Genomic DNA, 19,026 nt, shown 5'->3' on the forward strand with positions numbered 1-19,026 from the left:
GGTGCAGAGAAAGAGTATGAGAAAGAGAGAGAGAGAGAGAGAAAGAGAGGGAGAGAGAAGGTTGGGGGAGGAGGCAAGCTCTCTGGTGTCTCTTCTTATAAAGGCACTAACCCCATTACCTGGGACCCACCCTCTCGATCTCGTCTAATTCTAATCACTGCCCAAAGTCCCCACCTCCACACACCATCACATTGGGGATTAAGGCTTCCTCACATGAATTCTGGGAGGACGCAATCAGTTGATAGCAGACTTAGTCCCATCTGTATATTTTCCACACCAGCTTTCAAGTACATGTTTTCTAGACAGCAAAGTTCAAACTATTCTTGGTAGAGTATCTTCTGTGTCAAAGAATTTTGCCATTTAAAGGATGATTTCTGGCAATTGTGATTATATTCAAACTCTAATTTGTAGGAACCTAGAAGCAAAATATAATGTAGGTTGTGTTAGCATTAAGTCTTTAAAATAATATCTTTAAAAAATAATACTGTTAAAAAAAATGCTGCAACACAGGCACGGATCAGGGATTCAAATATGATTGTGTTAATAAAATGCATTTTGCACAGAGCAGCATCAAACTGTGAAGCTACACTCACTTAGAAATCCCAGTTACCTTATATACGAACATTTACGCCCAGTGGCCTGAAATAAGGTCATTATACCCTGACGCTTTCACAACCTTCTTCTTTTCTTTATAACAAGTGCTCACTATTATGGGAAGAATGCCTGCCTTTTCTTTGCAGCTTTGCAGAGCTTTAAGGAAGCAGGGTTTTTAATCACACTCTTTTCTTGCTTGCACTTCTGACTTCTCCGAGTTAGCAGCAGAATTTTAAGTTCATCTCTGAGATAGCATCACTCTTTAACCTTGGGCAGTTTAAAAGTCTCTACCAGGGCATTTCTAGGCATTTTATTGCTTCATTCCTTTATTCTCATGTCAAGGATAAGTGGACTTGAGCCAACAAACAAAATGAGAGCAGAGCCCTTACTCTATTTCCAGATCAGCTAAACCAATTAATACAATTTAATTAAAACTTATTTTCTTTCCTCTCTGCAGAAGGGGCTCCAAGTGCAGCTGCTGCAGTCGGGGTTTTCAGTATGTGGTTCCAGCTTCAATTAACTCTTAAGGGACATTTTCAAAGTGAGACACGACAGGCGTGTGACACTACTGATTGACCTCACTTTCCCGTGCAGTACCTCTTTACACTATATATATGTTCTTCATCAAAAAGGGGGAGATTTATTTCATTCTTACATGTGTTCCTTGGGATTTAGTGCTTCAGCAGTCCCTGTGCCTGCAATGAACTACTCACATCTGGTGGGTCTCAGGCAGTTCGTTTGAACAAATCTATACTACACCTGCTGCAATGAGAGAAGCCCTCTGTCGTGTCACAGGGTGTATTTTTACCTTGAACGGAGTAAAACTTCAGAACAGTAACAGTCCTCTCTTCTCCCCCTATAATATTCACCTTGAGCATTCCTATCAATTAGACATACGATACTTGACAAAACAGTCTGAGTCTTTGGGATAGAAGAGAAATCCAGCAAGAGCTTCACTCTCCCTTGGATCCCCAGGTTCATCCTGGGTTTGTGGAGGTCCCCCCCGGGAGTCAGCCTGTTGCGGGGACAGAGTTCAATTCCTTTGTCAAAAGTACACAGTTGTAACTGACTTTATTGCTCTTTTCTTCCACTCCTTTTTATGCCTCCTTAACCCATGAAATCTTTATTGAGACTAGGGCAGAAAGAGTGGCTTTTAGTTTGTATCAGTTAGAACTGAGTTTGACTGCAAGTCACAGAAACTCCAACAGAGGTTTAAATAATTAAGTGGCTTATATTGCTCAAGTAGAAGTCTGGGGAGGAGAAGACCGGGCTGATACAGTAGCCAAGGGCACCACATGGGCCCCAGGCTTTCCTTTTCTCTTTTCCACCAAACCTCATGGATACTGGACAGTTCTGTTAACTCCACACACCCTGTCTATGTTCCAAGAAGGAGCAAGGGAAAGGGAACAGACAAAAGCCTTATGCCAGCACAGTCTGTCTTACTTTTAATTTTTTTTTTTTCCTGGAAGCCCAGTCTAGTGATTTCTGTATACCTCCTTGGGACTTCAGCTAAGTACAGGGCAATATGGAAGGATAAGCATTTTATCTTGACACAGTGGTTCCTATGGTGAAAAAGAAGATGAAAATACACATTTGGTGAGCAACTAGTTATAACTGCCAGACTCTACCTCTATGTCTAACTGACATTCATATACACATTTATTGTATTATCCCACCCCTCAGGGAATATTGCAACATGTGTGGAGACAATTTTATTGTCAAGATGACTGGGGAAGGGGAGCATGTGCAAGTAGCATTTGGTGTCTAGGAGTGTATTTAATTGTCCCGTAACACGTAAAGTGCTCCTAAATAACAAAGAATTTTATCTCACTTAGAATCCCAGTATTGGCTCCCACTGGGAAAGAGTCAAACATAGGAATGCTGCTCTCCTGAGAGGAGATTCGATCCTCGATATGACCCTCTTCCAGGTCAAATAAAGAATTTCTGGGACTGTGTAGCTTTCACCAGATGTAGCGCCTCACCAACCAGTAATCCAGTTATCCACTTGCAAAACCTCCAGTATGTAAATTGGAGTTGGAACATTAGCTCCAGTAAAAATTCACATTTGCAAAATTCACATGGAGAAAAGTGAAGCCAACAACTCAGGATCCTGGTGATGAGAACGGCAGCTCTAGTTTGGCTCAGCTGGTAGCCCCAGTCTGGGTGCTTCGGAAGACCTCTCTGGTCTGTGATCCTTCAGTGCAACTCTGAGCACTGGGGTAGGGGCACACCTTCAGGGTTGCACGTGCTATTAGTGCAGTTCAGAGTCCAAGGATGCCTTTGGGGGTTGAATAGTCACAGGCAGATGTTGTCCTGTCCTGGGATGTCTGTTTAGATAAGAGAGGTCCCTCAAAACTTAGTAGCTTTCAGTCTGTTTACTTCAGTCAATTCTTTGAGTAACAGTAGCCAGGGATCTTATGTGAACATAGTTTTATTCATTAAGCCTTTTATCTCCTAGCTTCTGTGACCTAACTATTTCCCTTAACTCTTCCTGACCAGTCCCTTGAAGCAATTAGAAACAACCTTGGCTGGAGATACAAACATTTAGAGTAACAATTTTTTTTCTAATAATTGCTCCCTGTACTTGGCAGAGAACTTTTATAGAAGGGATGTGGGAAAGTCCCAAGGTACCAATCTAAAACTACCTCTTCTAAGCTGCCCTCTGTTTGAGACAGAGAAGAGTTCAGCTTGTTCCACCTTCTAAGGCTCAAACCATGAGTGTTTCACTCAACTTGGTTTCCAGGTCATTGGCAGGAAGTGTGTCTCTCAGCCAAGTTAATTTGTTCATCCATCTCTGCTTGCAGACGGTCTAATTGTAGTCTGAGCTCATTTATCTCTTGGAAGACTTGGCTCAAAGAGGAAAGAAGAAAGAGCAGCTCTGAACATTCTTAATTGTTCCCACTATTTCCCCTAACACAGCAGCCTTGGTTTTATGTGGTCACTACCCCATATGGTGATGGTTGAACGAAATGTTTTGTTACAGTCATTTTGTAATATTTTCTATAGAAACACCAAGGAGATGATTCAGTCTTTTCCTCCTGCAATGTTGATTAAAATATATTCATTATGATCATTATTTTTGCTTTAGAAAAGTTTTCCTTCAGTTGCACAATCTGGTGTTGATAATATCTTTTCAACGTTTAGGTTTGTATCAAGCTTGGAAACTATCAAATTTCTGTGACACACCAGCTATAGAATTAGAGGGCATTTCAAGTTTGTTTGTGTAGTGGGGCATTTAGCTGGAGACACCCCTTAAGTGATAGGCCGTGGATGTTGCTATATTACTCTGGGTGAGCTGGCTACGGAGTAGGCAGTAGAGGGTCTCCACCAGGACAGCCAGCAGTGACTTAACTGTACACAGAAGTGACTCGAAGCCATAACACCATATCCCCAACTGGTCCAACCCCCAGAATGTTACTCCCACATAGGAGGGGAGGGAAGGGGCTGTGAGCTTGACAGGGGACGTTAGAGTGAGAAAGGGCAGCCAATTGGAATTGAAATGTCTTACTTTCGCAAATGTTAGAAACCTTATGAATATAGTGCTTCACTCGTAGTCACGTCCACATGTAATTCAGTTATTGCCAGCTGTCCCGGTAAAGGACAACTCCTATAGCCTACTGTGCCAGTCTGCCCAGAGGAATAACATTATGACATCCATGCTATAGCTCCTATGACTCCCTCAGTTAAATGAGTCACTACAGGAGAAAACCTAAAATGCCCCTGATGGCTTGCTAAGGCCTCTCCCAAAGTTGGGGAAGGCCTGAAATTAAGCTCCATGAGTGGCATAGAAAATTCTTCTCTGGTAAACTATTATCAGAATAGAGTCTAGCAAATCTCTATGCAAATATCAAGTAAAACCAATAAGAAAGTCATATCTCTTGATTGCTCTGCAATCACTCTGCTTATAACAGCCTAAATAAAGGAGGGAGAATAACTTGCACTTTTATGGATGCCTTGTAAAAGATCCTTTATCTCATAGGGATTTGCATAATTTTTTAAGTTTTAAATTTTCTACTTCAGCCAAAGTAAATGTCTCGTTTTTAATTTAAAAAAATTTTTTTATTTTTCTTTTGTAAATTTTTATTTTCTTTATTATAGATGCAAGAACAAACAAGTGGGAAAACCCATGTCACAATAATACACGGAAGCAATCAGGAAAGTACAATGCTTAACAAACTAATTGAACCTTAGGGTAGAGAAAGCTCTGTTACGCCCAGAAGCTAAGCTCTGAAGGAAGTTAACAACAGTTGTACTAAGAACATTAAAAATACTTTTGCCAAGGAAGGGTATCAACATTTTAATCTACCTTACACTGATAAAAAGAAAAACCCGCAGCGGGGAGGAGGCAGGGGCCAGTTTTCATGGAACCACAGAAGGCAGAAACAAAATGTCCTTTGTTTGGAGACTATTGCACCTGTGTTAAATTTACTGCTGACATCTCTTCATAGAGATTTGATTTTTCTCCCATTCCCCTGGCTTGGATTGTTTTCCACGCTGAGGAATGTGAGCCATGCCCGTGGTCCTCCTTGTCTTGGCAACGTTTCTGTCTTCAGCTGTGAAAGGGAACAGGGCTTCCTCACCCCCGGCCATCAGCACGTCAACTCGGCGATGCACCTGCACCCGTAACACGACACGGTGCCAGGCAGAGAGAGCTTCATGCCTCTGTGACAGACACAAGAGATCAATTTCCTGCTGATTGGGCCTCAGAGTGGGGGCCCTGTTCTGACGAGGAGGATCTCTTTCAAATAATCCTGATCACTCAAGGTGGCTCACATAGATGCAGAACTTCTGGAGGAGTTGTGACATCGGGTCATAAAGGAAGACACCATGGCCATAGGCGCAGAGGTTGTAGGGATTTTTCTTGGGAGGGAGGAGGGGGATTCATAATCCCAAAGTCTGTATAGTGTTGGATATTTTATGTTTTCTGAATATTCCCCATAGCTGCCAAAGGCGAGGATCTGAGTGTGATGGGTAAAAAGCAGTATGGATTTTGTTCAGAAATTGTTTTACCTGCGAACGCATTGTATGTTATAAATTAGTTCGGCTTTGTTCCTTCTGCTTAGGCCCTTGTAAAGGCAGAGTTAATCCACTCCGTGCCTTGCGCTCAGCCCTGCTGTTGCACCTGCAGTCCTGCGTGGCTGTTATTTACTTAGTTATCATCTCCTTTCCTGGCTGTGAGTTTCCTAGGGCGGAGCTGGGCTCTAGTCCCTGGTTGCCAGTGCCTAACCCTGCATCGCCATCATGGAAAATCCCTGTTAAATGTTTCTTTTTGAATGAATTAATGGATTGTCAATCAGGTTAGGCACCTCATAGGGGATCCTGAAAGGACCATAATACTTCTTACTGAAACGATGTCAGTTTGGCCTTGACTTAGAGCCAGAAATGTGTCTTGAATTGGGTGAGAAGAGAAGAGAGTAGGGGAGGAGAAGAAGGAGCAGAGGAAGATGAACTGTGTTATCTTATAGTCAGAAGGCCTGGGTTCCAAAGATGGCTCTGATACCCACGAGTGGTGTGACTTTGAGAACTGATTTAATATCTGTGCACCATTCTTCTTACTGTAAAATGGGGACCCTGATAGACTCTGGGGGATTAAATGAGGGCATTCATGGACAATGCTTGGAAGTCCTTGTTCCAGAGGAAGAATTCAATAAAAAATGAGCAGTTATTATTAATCGGATAAAAAAAGCTTGGCTTCAGCTTATCAAAGATGTTATCTTCACATCATAATTTAAAAGAAAGATCCAAAAGGCAGAGGCACAATTAGGAAGCCTTAAGTTGGAAGATGTGCCGTAAGCCACCTGCTCTTCCTACCCACTCAGAAATTACCAGGCAGCATCTGGTCTCCACTCTGTTATTTGCTTTATGAATACCTGCAGACGTCTCTCTGTAACTGCAAATGTGCTCGAGGTTAATTTATTTTTGGCAAAGGGCAGAATTAAAGTGGAAGTCTTTCGCATGCCTTTTCTCACCCTGACACTGCACTGCTCATTTTTATTTGACCGTTTAGCCTTTAAAGCATGAGCGTACTCTGAGATAATTTCAGGCATCATCCATGCTCGCAGCTGTTACTCTCCAGTTTACAGTGGCCTGAAACAATCATCTCACCACATTCCATGACCATTCCCAAGTTGCCCTTAACCTGTGAAATGCAAATTTAATATCCGCTCATCAACCTACTACTCTATTGTGAAAATTTCAAGCCTTTTCCTTCTTTCTCCAAGATTTTCTCGCCTATGAGGAAGTCAGGAAAGAGAAACTAATATTTAATCTAAAACCTGTGTTTATTCTTAGGTAACTTTTAATTTGATTCTTGTAAATGTCACATAAGTATGTCCCATTTCACTTGTCTGTGGGGTCATGCCCTAACATTCGTATCCCAGTGGTGAGCTTTATCACACAAGAGTCTAGGAAGTTCAGCCTTTTACCAGGTTTCCTTTTTCCCAGTTCCCAGGTGTTCCTGGCTTGGGGAGGCCTGCATGTTCCCTGTGTCACCCTCATTGTCAACCACCTCTCAGTCAGGTGTCTTTCCCACTGTAGCCTCAGGACACTCCCCCGCCCTTCTGAGCCTGGCTTCCATCAGCCCTTGCTGCTTTCCCCTACAGCAGATCCTCTCAACCTGGCGCACAGACCTTGTGCACAGACTCCCCGAATGACAGCTGAGACCTGCCATCACTGATTAAAGTCTTAAGGATAATGAAAGGGTCTTCATTTTGGTTATCAAATATGGCTTTTCTCAGAGTCCACCGGCCATGTCTGTCCATCAGAGCCACTTGTCAGACACCTCTGTCCAGACATGGTCCTGGCTCCACAGTGTGGGGATGGATTTACCCCATCACCTCTGGTAATGGTAGTGCCTTGAGCGTGTCTCCCTTACTTCATTCCAAGTCCTCTATTAAGGGCTGTCTAGTCCTCAAACCTGGAGGAAGGAAGGGGCACTTCTCCCTCTACACCTACCAAGTCACCATCTTCTCTCAGGACAGGTATCCTCTGGAATGTTTCACAGTGAAACTAACCAATCCTTTTAAAAGAAAAGCATCCTTGGCGGTATCATCTTACCTTTGAACTCACTAAAACACAATTATCTTCATGTGTACCTTTTGAGCATACTCAAGTTCAAGTTCAACAGTGCAGTCCAGATTAGCTGCCCACCCCAGTGGGTAGGTGGGAAGATCACGTGTCTGTGTCCCTCTGTCCCTCTGCAGTCGTCTGAGACTCTGCTCTCATTCTACTCATCTTCTCTACATGAGGACCTAGATGAGAACAGAGTGCAAAGCTCTCAAGAACAAGTAATACATTCTAACAAGTAAGTGCATTGTAAATGCATATTCAGGAGAAAACTACATTTTCCTGAAATAAATGATTTCCTAAGATTCAGCTTCATCCACCTGGAAGACAACTTTTCATATGAAGCAGTCATCTGACTTTTGGAACCACATTGTCTTCAATCTGTCCATTCCAGAATAAAGTTATGTTTAGATTTGCATAACCTAAAGGCCCATGCAAATTTTTTTTCTAAAATAAAGAGGTAATTTACTCCTAGAAGTTAATATAAGAATCCAACTCTATAAAAAACAAAACTAAAGAGAAACATCATTTCGCCTTTAAAGTTCTAGCGACCGTCTCCAGTTCTGTGTGCATCTTCCAGCGTTTGTCAGGGGTAGGGGGTCTAGTCTCAACCAAAATACTCACACAACCTCATCATAGGATATTGTGTCAAAATCATTTTTTGAGCTATTGATTAGGATTTTTTCAACATACTCTCCAAGATAGCAAGGCTCGTTGAATTCTTAACCTCTGGGATACTAGCATCACAGAAGCTAGAAACCTTGGTAAAAATCCAACCTCACTGATTATTTCAGCCGTCTGGAAATGTGAAGAGAGAGACACACATATTCGTTTGATGGGGGAGAAAAAAAGAGGAAGAGATTGTTCCCTGGAGATACTGGTAGATTCCCAGAGCAGCGGGAATCCTCAGACCACCTCCACACAAGGTCCCAGAAAAGTGAAAACCCTCAGAGTGAATAACTTCTCCCAGGATCGAAGCTCCCTGCCACACCAAGATGGCTAAGATGCAAGCAGAAACCAATGCTGCAGGGCCACCAAGCCTGAAGGAACCCCAGAGCTGGGAGAGCACGTAACTCCAAGGTAACCGATGTAGACAAGTGACACATGTGGCCTTCTCCTAGCCTGGGAGCTCTGCGGGTTTAAGGACATGTAAAGGAGAAAAAGGAACTGGGATTGTTTTCTACATCTCAGATTGTGAACTCAGACTTCCACTTTCTTAATGAGGAGGTGTTTGTAGAAACCCCATTTCACAACTGAAGAAGCTGAGACCCAGAGTGAAAGTCACCAAGTGTTGTTTCTCAGCATGGGAGGTGACAGAGCTGGGATTTGCACCCAGATCTGCATAACCTCAAAACCGTGCCCTTTTAACCAAACCTCTCTGGCTTTCAGGTGGACGAAAAACTGGGAAAGATAATGACTATGCAGTGAAGAAACCAGGCAGACACCAACTTTACCAAGCGCTCAAAGTAACACCGTAGTAGAGCGATATCGTGACCACCTTAACGTGACGTGCTAAGAATGGCGCAACCTAATGTTTTTATACTCTTTCCCCAAATGCATAACCTCTGTCCAACCATGAGAACTCATCAGACCAACCCAAGTTGAGGAACAATCTGTAAAATAAATGATCATTATTTTTCGAGTGTGATGGTCATAAAAGACAAAGACCAAGAAACCACTGCAGACAGAACAAGACTAAAGAGAAAGAGCAACTACATGCAATGGGGGATTTTGAATTGGATCCTGGAACACAAAAGAGATCATTGGAGAAAACTGGTGACGTTCTAACAAGAACTGTTGCCTATTTAGCAATATCATACTGGTGTTAGCATCCTGTTCTTGACAATTATACCAAGACTATGTAAGATCTTGACACGAGGGAAGATGAAGTGAGGGTATCAGGGAACACTTATACTATTGTTTGCAACTTTCCTGTTAAGTCTAAAGTTTTTTGGTTTTTTGTTGTTGTTGTTGTTGTTAATTTTTTTAGCTGAGAAATAATCTGTATTAATCATAGAGGAGGTTACAGCAAATTATTTATTGGTTCCCAAGTCAGTTGCTACAGACACGTGGACTTACCTGGATTGACGCTAAGAACTCATAGAGATGGCGTCTTCCATGCACATAAAATTGTAGGGCATTTACCAAGTTCACATGATATGTTTCCCCTGAGGAAAGATGATTATGAAGCTAAAAACTGGGAGCTGAGGTGATACTATGGACCAGGAAAAGCAAAACAAACAGCACTCAACCCCTTCTGATAAGAAATCCCCTTTATAAACTGGAAGACATTAGTCTGAAGCAGATTTTCAATCCAATAGATACAGTTAAACTTTCATATAAATAGGTCAGGTAATTCCTTCTTCAACTATGTGATATTTTATAAATGGAATGCTTCATACTTTATGGAGTGTGCAGCAATGGTGACTACAAGACAAAAAAAAATTATTTGCCTTGTTAAACAATTCCAAGGTGTGATTACAAAACATTTATTCATAAAACAATTACTGACAGAGCAAGCACTGTGTGGGAATCTGAACCCCTACTACTAGAATATGAAGAGGTCTGCTCTGTGCTGTGAAGACATTGCTTTGGTGACAGGCTGGGTGTGAGATTAGAATGGGGAGAGATTGGGGACCGAGGTATGAGGTCACTGCTGAGTTAGGTAGGATAGAACAGGGGCCTCCCCTGGAGCAGTGTTAGGAAGGATAAAGAAGATGGCATGAAATTAAGAGAGATCACTAGCGGGAGAACAAAGGTATGTGATGACCTGTTTCAAATATTGTGTGCAGTGTGGGAGCAAAGAAAAAGAAGGAGAGGTAGAGATTAGGAGGAGTGAGGTGTGGGTGTGAGGAGGTAGTGATGAGAGAGAAATGAAGTAGGAAGACCGGGAAAAATAAAGATGAGCTGATAGAAGAGAAAGAAAGTATGTAATTAATTTTTTAAGCAAAAAAAAAATTTACTTACCAAGAATTCTCAATTTTCCTAAACTTTTCTACAACTTTTGTCTTAGCCAACTCTGAACGACCTCTGTATCTGCAGACAGCCACCACCATAATTCTAGGTAATGTTGGCCTCAGGCATTATAGTGTCAGTCCTAACATTTCTTTGACCCTACAGACCTCAACAACTTTTTTTTTCTAGGAAAGTTATTAGGTTTTATCAGGAAACAGTGTCCTTCGTTAGTTACAGGATGTTTTTAGGAACTCAGATATACTCAGGCACCAATACATAAACACAAGTGGCTGCGTTTTACTGACATGGGCTAAACTCGTATTACATTGTTGCTGTAACAGTAATGAGTGGCCATGAAGCGAACTGCTAACGACAAGGATCAGTTTGAGTGGATTCCATCGGAGTCCACAGTAAGGATGAGGGAGACAGAAAGTGCATGTATCGTTCTTTCAGGAAATATGTATGAAGCCCTACTATGCATCAGGCAGTGCTCTAGATTCTGGGGATATAGTGTAAATTACAAGGACACTGTCTCTGCTCAAAAAAAAAAATTGCTTTCACTATAATACATGCTGCACAGAAACTAAAGCAGGGTAGGTAGACCTTGACCCCCTGGGGAGAGAGGCGCAGGGAGGAGTGCTACCTGATTTAGGTGATCAGTTCAGTTCTCCCAGGAACTGTGAAGTTCCAGAAGGAGTCGGGGAGATGCCCCAGGTGGAGGTGTACTGTGGGGGTTACAGGCACAGAGTCTAGAGCCAGACTCTCTGGGTTTGAATCACGGCTCTTCCAATGACCAGCTGTTTGATCTTGGACAAACTGCTTAACTTTTCTGTGCCTCAGTTTCCTCATCTATAAAATGGGGATACAAAGGGAATGTGTTAAATGCTTGAACAAAGTGCTACGTGTGTTTGTTAAATACATACATACATACAGTCAGTCAGCCTGGGGTTGCACCTGGAAGCAAGTGGTAAAGGAACATTTTAAGAATGTGATGGTTATACCGAATCTCGAGGTTTGGAGCAGGAACTCTCCAAGGAGAAGGAAGAGTAGATAGAAAAGCTGTTCAAAAACAGCTTAGACTACTTGGGTAACCTCAAGTAATTTGGAATAGAAAGGGGCCCAGGGATGTGCTGAGGCAATATCCTGGTTATCTATTGCTAGGTGACAAAGTGTCCCACAACTAAGTGCTTAAGACGACAACTTGTTATTACTGCTCATGAATATAGAGACTGACGCACTCACCTAGAGGACCTCGTACAATTGCATTATGATGGTAGTTGGGACTCGATTCATCTGAAGACGTCTTACCGCGAGGTCTGGCTCCTGGGCTGGAACAGCTAGGTCCTTGAGGCGTCTCCCATCCACATGGCCCTGGCACATGGCCCTGACAAGTGGCTAGCTGGAGCACTCTCACAGAATGGTGGTCTCAGCATAGTGATACCTTTAACTTGGCAGGTTCCCCTAGAGACAGGAAGTGAAAACTGCTAGTTTCATACGGCCTGTAGTTGGAACCTACCACAATGAGGTTCCCACCACTCTTCGTTGGTTATAGGAGCCACAAACCAGTCCAGATTCCGGGGAGAGGCCATAGACTCTAGCTTTGGTTGGAGAAGAGTCAAAGGATGTGTGGCCATTTTTCATCAGTTTCAAGGGGTAATGAGAGGCAGGGCTCTGGAGGTGGGGGTTGGGAGGAAATGTATATTCAGGAGGCCTTGGATGACATTCAATCATGTTCAAAGTTTATTCGGCAGGTAATGTTAGAACCATCTCAGGCTTTAACTGTGGAAATGCTAGTAACTAGATACCACAGCTGGAGACAACATGCTAGAGCAGATTCCTCTCTTCTGAAGTGGTGAAACCATAAGAACTATAAGGGAAAGCTAAGATTAACGTACTACTCTTCAATTCTGAAAGGTGATCATTTCCTTTCAGCACTGCTCCCCTGCAGAGCACGTCTCCAGCGGCCACCCATGGGTCCGAAGAGCAAAGAGACGCAGTTGTGAGCAGGACACATTACGGATAAGAGGTGAGTTTGGAGAAGGTCGTTTGCCTGGTCCTTAGAGTGTCTCATTTAGTTGTATTGCTTTGATTTACACAGAGAACCATTTTGGGGTGAGAGAGTTACCCAATCTTGGGAAGTGAGCATTGTCTTTTTTTATATCAGGTAATAGTAACTTACCTTAGAGTTGCCGATCTGATTCTGTAGTAATTCCCTGATGTTCTATGAAGAGTGTAGAACTCGTTCCATGAGGCATGTAGACAAAGTCCATTTTCAACATACACTTACGTAAGCATTGATTAACATTTTCTTCCCCACCCCAGTGTCTATTTTTAAAATTAGAGCCAAAGAATTTTTAAAAATTGCTCAAAGAAGGAGCATTTATAAAGTTACGAAACTAAAAGCAATCCGACTTTCATCAACAAAATCCCATCTGGGATTGCCACGTGTGGGATTTCTGTGCTAAGGGAGAGAATTCTTACTTTCTGCGTAGATTTCTAGGTACGAGGAGTAAGTACCTGGTGTGGATAACAGGTTTCTTCCTTCACCGTGAAAAAATGAACCACGTACCTCAAAGTAGTTTCTTCTTCTCTGATCATTTCCCCGAGCCACAGGGCTTTATTTATTCAACGCTTGCATCCTGCTCATTATGTGGCAGGTATGATTTGGAGTACTTTATAAATAAGAACTCATTTTCTCATCATTGCTGCTCGAGGAGGCAAGTGCTGTTCTCATCCTCCGTTTTGTAGATGAGCCACAGAGCGATTAAGAAGACAGGTAGTAAGTGACAGCGCTGGGATATGAACCCACGCAGCTGGGCTCTAGAATTCGCATTCTCCAACACTGTGCCTGGTTGCCTCAATTTCTTTTTGCTTAACATTATTATTTTAGCCTCTACATAACCCTATTTTAGCCTTGATCCACACTACTACTATGATCATAAGCTCCCTGAGAACAGGAGTCCTGATGTATTCTTCTGTGAATACACAGTGTCTGGCACTGGGCTTAGCAAATAAAGGAACTCAATACATAGGCTTGCCTAAATGAGTGACACTGGGTTAATAATCAGAGGTGTAAACGATCCTTAGACCTTCAGATCTGTCATTTAACAGGATTGGATTATCCAACAATTACGATGTCTATACATGCTTCTCACTGTCATTCCCATTGGCATACATTTATGCATTTATCCTCTTTCTCCTATATGTCTAAGCACTCACATTTTCTTGCTCCATAGGGAGGTTCATAGGAAGTCTTATAACTCAAATTTGATTCCAAGAGAAAGGTTAATTGGCAAAGATTGCACAAGCATTAAATATCATACATGACTCAGAAGGTTGGTTGGCATTTCTGAATTAGATAATGAAATTTTAAAAAGAAATGACATCTCATGCACTAACTCATGGGTTCTTCTGCCCTATTGAGAAATCATTTTTTTAACATTAGTATGTTAATCAAGATTGATATCTGTGAACTATAAATTCCTAGGTATACAATCTAATTGAAGGCATTGTTGACGAAATGTCTGTTTTACAGGCAGGGTCACTGAACATACATCATTTGCCAATATACAATAGACATTGGAAAATGTATGCGAGTCAGCAAATATTGTTCATTTTATTCAATCATTATTTCACTGTCTTCTTATAAGGATGACACATTTTAAGATAGAAAAAGTCATACTTTAATCATTGAACTACACACATTCAATTTTAAAACAAGCCTTTTGACAAATGGAAACAAATTTTAGTTAATTTTTCCTTGAGTAAGAGAGCAGTTTTATGATAGAGTCATGGTTATAATCCTGATTTCTCAAGTTTACTGATTTGACCTTCTCAGAAGAATTCAGCCATTTTTTCTTCTGAAAACAACACAAACATGTACAAATACATATATATACAGATATACAAATACTTATATCTATCTGAAATACTTCCAATATTTGAAAACTATTTCCTCTGAACAGTCTTAGTTACAAATGCACTTTTTAAAATCTTTTCTGAAAATGAATTTATTTAAAATGTGAATCATTTTACATTGTAGAATTTGTATATATAATATTTCTTGTAAAAATGAAATGAAATCTTTTTTTAACAAAAAACAAACCCAGAGACTCTGAAAAAAACTAAGCATATGAATAGATAGAAAGACAATTTCAATATTGTTTCAATAAAAGCATGCTTTTCTTATTAAAGCTCTGGGATGGATTTAAGATGCATAAAACCCAAACCAGGAATAGTTTAACTGGGACAACACCAGGAATATTTTAATTTGGGGACCTAATAAAACTGCAGACTGCGAGCCTCCATCTCCTGTTGTGATGATGTTATCCAAACTCCTAAGTGTGGCTGTTAGGCTGGCTTGTCATCTATCTGCCTTTGACCAAGAAAGAACATTCTTTACCTCACTTCTCATTTTTAAATAGACGTGGAGGGGGTGGGAATTGGTGGGGTCGGGGTGGAATAGACCAGATGAAATGGTATATTGTAGCAAAATAGTTTTGTTATTTCATCTTTTTCTTCAACTAAAGAATCACCCTACCCATGACGAAGGTTCTGACAGCAACCAAGGCAGATCAGACAGGGCTGAGTACAGTTGGATGGTTAGAAAGTGGAAGCGGCGGAGAGATGTATTTAAAGGCCAGAGACTTGAAAACAGACTGAGGAGAGAGGAGGAGCATATCTGACAAAAAAAAGCCTCCAGTATAGCGATGTGGTCATTGGTAACTGAACACGCACACCTTAAGGAAAAACCAGATGTACAGTAACCTGTCCTCCTGCGATCTAATCCCGAGGGGTCCTGTTTCCAAACTGGAGGCCAAAAAGAAAGCTCAGCTCCTAATCATCTTGTGTCTGCTTTCCTTGACTTTCCCAAAGACACCAGGCTGGGGACAGGAACCATTTACGGAATCACAGATCAGAAGAGGTCTGTGAGATCATGAAATCATTCCCCACTCCTTGTTGTTCAGGCAGAGAAAAACTGAGGTCCAGATTTGTTAAGCGAGTTGTCCAGGATGCACAGCCCTTTAAGGGTCTAGTTCAGACAAAACTAGAAGTGAAGTCCCAAACTCCCAAAGCCATCTTTTGATAACACGCACACAGTGAACGGTCGGCTATAAAATCATCCCAAAGGCAAGGAGAGTGTCACCCACATACGAGGGAATGATTCAGCAACCTGGGTGGAACCCCCTCTGCATTTCAACAATACTCATGCTATTCACTCGGTACTTTTTCAGTTTCCAGCTTAAGAATCCGATCACTGTTCCTGTTATTAAATCGTAGATTGTAACGTCTTGCTTGAATAGTTGAATGGATTGAAGCCCCGGAGGTCGAGTGACTTGCTCGAGGGCACGTAGTTAATTGCCAAGTGGATACCCAATAGGTGAATCCCTTCTGGTGACTTTCTCCCATGATACCACATTTTGTTCGGAGACTTCCTCTTAGGCCCAGGAAAGGCTGGACCCCAGAGTCCTGGAGGGAGGATGATTGCAGGCAGTTGCTATAAGGCACAGTAGTTCGTTCTCTGCTCCAGGAGCCACCAGGGCTTCAGAAGTTTGGGAGAGGATAATCTTGTGGGCTCCCCTCCAGAGCTGAGGGTTTCACCATTGGTGGTGATGCATTTTTTTAGGACACTGCCTGGTGCCAGGATGATTTGCCAGAAAGCCGTGTTTTCACACTGCACGAAGCCCAAAGGTTGTTTTGGAAGTCCCCGTGCTTTCTTGAACCTCAGGACAGGAGAGAGTCTGTATAAGGGTGAAACAATGAGGTAAGTTTTTATCAAAGACAAACTTTTAAGGGCTTGTGTATTCAATTATCTTCTGAACAGGAATCCATAAACTCATTTTTCTGGCTTTAAGGCAAAAAAGGTACAAGAACAACTTTCAAGCTAGTGCCAAAATTTGACATGAAATGGAAAAGTGAATGTAATGACTGAGCACAGTGAGAGAGGGGTCACGCAGGCGTGCAACAACCAGTCAGCACTCGTGCAACTTTTGCAGAGGATGGAGGGTGCAGGAGGAGTTGCTATAGGCGTTGGTGAACACAGACGAATTGGCCTGCAAGAAGTCTCTGTTGCTGGATCAGAAGATTTCAGCCCTCCAAGAGCTGAAATAATAATGCATGACAGGCTACATTCACCCATTAAGGTTTTTAGGGCCTGGATACTTTGAGGACATGAAGTGTAATATCATGAACCCTGAGAATTTGTGGGCTTCTGTCTCCAGTTGGTGCTGTAGCCCATCTTGCCACCACTGACACTGGCATGTACCATTCTGCCAAGGCATTAGATGTCTAATTTGATCAAAATCAGACCCTATAATTTGAATTCAAGCCAAGCCACAATCAGATCATAAAATTTCCCAAGCTGCCACCATCTTGGAAATGTCAAATGCAGGGTCGGGGAGCAGGAAATGCCGATACAGGGGAAAAATAGAGCCTATTTTAATGAATTTTGCATCTGGTTCTTATGTGAGGCCATCAAGCCATTAGATATAATTTAAGCATCTTGATTAATGTTTTATTACCTTACATGACTGCTAGGGGAGAAAAAAAATTGTGTGCCCATGCACCACACATCCCAAAATATACTAAACTCCTTTGGGTTTTAAGGTGCTAAATATAGTGCTTTCGGGCCACTTGGACAGTGTCTGAAGTCTGCTGGCTATTAGGCATAAAAAATAAACCTGAGAAAAAGGGATGTTTTTCTACGCTCAGATATTAGGACCCGATAGAAGCACTGCCCTGTTTGGCATTCCCTGTCGGACCTCCCCAGCGTCTGAGGAATTGTACACTCCTTTCTAAATCCTTTCGGAAATTGCCAGTTTGGTAGAATAACATTGCAGGAAACCACTCAAATTGAACATATTTGTTGTTTTATGTTCTGCCAGGCAAATGTCAGAACAATGCCAGGAGACCAGAGTGGGTCAAAATCGGAGGGGGCAGCAGGGGAAGTGAAGGGAGGGAGTGAGGAGCAAAAGAGACAATGGGAGTAGAATGAAAAGCTGTTTGAATGGGGAATTTTAAACGCATAAGACAAACTCTTGCTTTTGAGAACTGAAAGCAAAATAGATTGCGTCTTCTGCATTGTCTTGCGGTCAACAGTGTGACGTTCAATCTGAGAACTTTTTTATTGTAGGATTTAATAATTGTGGTCAACAATTTTCTGGTAAATCTCTAACCACTGGTCAATATGCTGCCAAAAATGAGGGTGAAATTGAAGGCTTACTTGGAGACACACTAGGAAAGCCTTATTCTTCCTGTTTTAGTCCATGTATCTTGACTCTGCATTTGCTTCACTACGGGGACATTTTTTTATCACTTTGCATTTTGCAGTTACACGGCGTGTCATATAAGTCATTTTAATTAATTTGGGACAATTTGCCGCGATCATTTCCTCAATCTCCTGTTTGAAGTCCCAGGGAAACATTTTCTTTCTTGAAGGCTGACAGTATAATAGAACTTACTGGTAGTGATTCTGAATAGTCCTTCAGGAATTTATTTTTTCAGAAAGATCAGCATGAGGAAAGGCTGCATGAATGACTGTGTTAGCGTTGCCTCTTTTTTTTTTTTTTTTTAGCGGCTGACTCATAAATTAGGAACTTGATTCTCTCTCCTTGGCTTTGGATGGCTTCCTAATGAGCAGAAGGGCTGTTTTATTTATTTATTTACTAACCGATGTGGATTCAAACCCTTGATAGCACTTTAACACCTTAGTGACTGCGGTTATATTAGTACTGCAGGCAAACAGAATTGGCTTGGTTACCAGAAAAACTTTTTGCCTCATCTCCACTCAAGAATTGAGCCCAGGGCCAAACACATGCTCTCTATTTTTGACAGATTATCATTACATTTTAGCACATTGAACAAATAAGATACTGATTAAAACTGAATGTTACTTTAAAGTCAATAAATCTACTTTCTTTTCCGTATCAGTTAAAGAAAAAAAAAGCCTGTAACTTTCTTTCTAAATTGTCTAAATACATTTGTGTTGACAGCAGCCAAATAGTGAAAACTATCTTATTTTCAAATATGTAACAGCACACCCAGTCAATTTTTTAAAAATTAGAATTTGGATTAATTAGTCAGTCTTTGGAAAATATTAATGTTTGATCTTAGATCCATATTCATCTAATTGCTCTAAAATTGGAAATTTTCTTGTGATGCGCATGCCAAAATATTTTGTGTGCTTTAAGGATAACTCTGGGAGGTTTGATGGTAGATACTGTTTTTACTTAGCAGGAGTGGAATGGATGTGCAGAGAAAGCGAAGTGAGTTGTCCAAAATGTTAACACTGATGGAGTTAAAGAGCACCTGGAACTTACTGCCAAAGCATTGCTAAATAAGCACACACTTGGGGTCTCATTTTTTTCTGCACTGATAGGTTTGCTTTGCCAAAGTAGCAAGAGAAAAAGGGAA

The sequence above is a fragment of the Vicugna pacos genome, chromosome 14 (assembly GCF_048564905.1).
Source record: "Vicugna pacos chromosome 14, VicPac4, whole genome shotgun sequence".
NCBI lineage: Eukaryota > Metazoa > Chordata > Mammalia > Artiodactyla > Camelidae > Vicugna > Vicugna pacos.